The following is a 2,275-nucleotide window of genomic DNA, read 5'->3' as shown; positions in this document are numbered from 1 at the left end:
CTCTTTTACATGTCCAAAAGAAAAGCAATTTTGACAGAACTCTGGTTGTCCAGAGTAAAATAAATGTCCTCTGTTTGAACCAATGGAAAACATCTGCGGGGGGTGCATCATCGTACCTACCCCTGTTTCGTCATAACGGAACTCCACCCAGTACCTCCTGAGCCCGTTAAAGGTTCCCAATGCGTTTTTCCTTTTCTCACCTGGAGATACGTACTTACAGTACCTTTGCAGAAATAAGACAATTTCCTCCTCCTTGATGAAGGGATTGTACATTTGGACTGTCACCGGGGTCCTTCTCTTCTGCTCTCTTTCCTGGGTCACCACAAAGTTAACCTCCTTCAGCTCCGGATGGTCAATGAGCTCCCGACTCCTGGCATAGCAAGTGCGAAAAGCATCCTGAGAAACAAAGGAAACATCGTAAAATCCCTTGACTGGAAAAGCCTGCACGCAAAATATTTCCTTCCGGGACATCTTCAAGGTTTCTTCGATAATCTTCGCCTGTATCCTGACGACCTCTGGTCCTCCGAAACATACAGCCGCACTGTATTTGGCGCTGTCGACGGCACCTCCGCCATGCTCTGCAACAAAGGAAACCTTGTCCGCAACTATCGCCTTCTCTTAAGGAATCGGTCCAGACACCCTATAGCAGCAACCTCCCAACCCTAGAAGGGAAGAGAGGAAGGCCGAGTGCTGGGGTTTTCCTAGTATTCCGAGGGTTAGTCCAACGACCCTATAGAAGCATGGATGCAACCACTGAAGGAAGTCACCCAAGGCCGAGTAGCCGGGGCCAGCTCAGATGCCTCTGACTCAGACCACACTTGATCTGAGCCAAAAGGCCGAGAAGCGATAACCCACTCGGCCTCGACAACGGGTCCGCTTATCACCAATGCAGAGCACTTCTCAAGGCAACAGCCTACAGGCCCCAGCCATAGCCACAGTCCGGGAGGCTTCTTGCTCTCTCACTAAACAGGAAAAAACATGCGTCCTACGCTCAGAAATCACCAGCATGCTCCTCTTCGTGTTCGCCATCTGCATAGCTCCGCCCACCACTGTTGGACACGCCTTTTCTTCGCACGAAATTCCTGGTGCCAAAGAACGCCAAGCAGTAAAAATGAAAAGAGGAATGAATGGAGAAGTTGTGAAAAAAAATTTAAAAAAATAATTGTATGCAGCATTGTTGATTGTGATGTCACAGCCCCATTGTTGAGTGTTCCATCAGTGCCCTAACCTTACTTGACCTCTTGACCTGACAAGGCTCTTGTGACACGTGCAGTGTTCCATCCATTGTCCAGACAAGGTAGGTCCAGCTGCATAGGAAGTGCTGGACTACTTTTTAGCCTCCAAGTAATCCAGTTCAAAAGATCCACAAGAGGGAGACACAGGCATCTTTACTCATTTATTGAAGCACTGGAAAAGCTAAATGGTTACATCCAGCCAACTTGATACAAAAGGCTCAATTGCCAGGGACAACTCAGCAGCCCTCCCAGTTGTGCACAACAGGCCCAAATCAAACGTGGAGGTCCAAACACTTCATTCAGGTGATAAGCCATTTAACCAATCAGTCTTAATTGGATCTAGGGTGTGAGGACACTGGCTGGCTGGGTTGCTTGGTGCTGGAACTAACCAACAGCTGATGCAATTAGGAGATTGAAAGACTAGATGCAGGTATTATATGCAGAAAGCAGCACTGCACTGACTGAAGTGCAGACTCCTGAGGCAGGCAGGACACAGCAACTTTCCACTTGCTTGCTGGAAGGATGCTTGCAATCAATTTCATTCTGTTTTTCATACTGGATTAGAAGGGGTGCATCGGTCCTGGAGGTACTGCAATACCAGGTCAATGCGTGGAGTGGACACAGCAAGCTCTTTTTCCATCTCCCTGTTCGAAAAATCCATTTAATATATGGTCCCCAGATAGGGGACGTATAAGATATTAAACTGATAAGAACAGATTTTTTTTAGTTGATAGCGTCAGAAGACGCCACATATTTGTATCGAAACCATCATATGTATTGCGCTTCATCACTCGCCTCAACGTATTTTTAAAAATAATAATATTTAACAAACAAAACATAACATAAATCTTATTCTTCTCTTCTTATTTCTTCATTTTAACTTTTCTCTTCGCCTCCAAACTTTCTTTGTCCAAATTTTCCCAAATACTGTCTCTCGGAATAGGCCAAATACAATCTCGCCAAAGCCCTTCTTTAGCTTGACAAACCTCTTCTTTATCCTTCCTTTCCACAAACAGTTTATTTTGCTCACTGTCTTTCTC

General features: G+C 45.8%; 1 non-coding gene across 1 annotated transcript; it reads right to left on the bottom strand.

Annotated features, from left to right (window-relative positions):
* Positions 1-1,799: 1,799 nt before the first annotated feature.
* On the bottom strand, positions 1,800-1,991 carry LOC121006457. Its single transcript, XR_005780286.1, has one exon. It is a non-coding gene; the product is annotated as a U2 spliceosomal RNA (small nuclear RNA).
* Between the last annotated feature and the right edge of the window lie 284 nt (positions 1,992-2,275).

The sequence above is a fragment of the Bufo bufo genome, chromosome 6, assembly GCF_905171765.1.
Source record: "Bufo bufo chromosome 6, aBufBuf1.1, whole genome shotgun sequence".
NCBI classification, from domain to species: Eukaryota; Metazoa; Chordata; class Amphibia; order Anura; family Bufonidae; genus Bufo; species Bufo bufo.
This window is presented reverse-complemented; position numbering and strand designations above follow the sequence as displayed.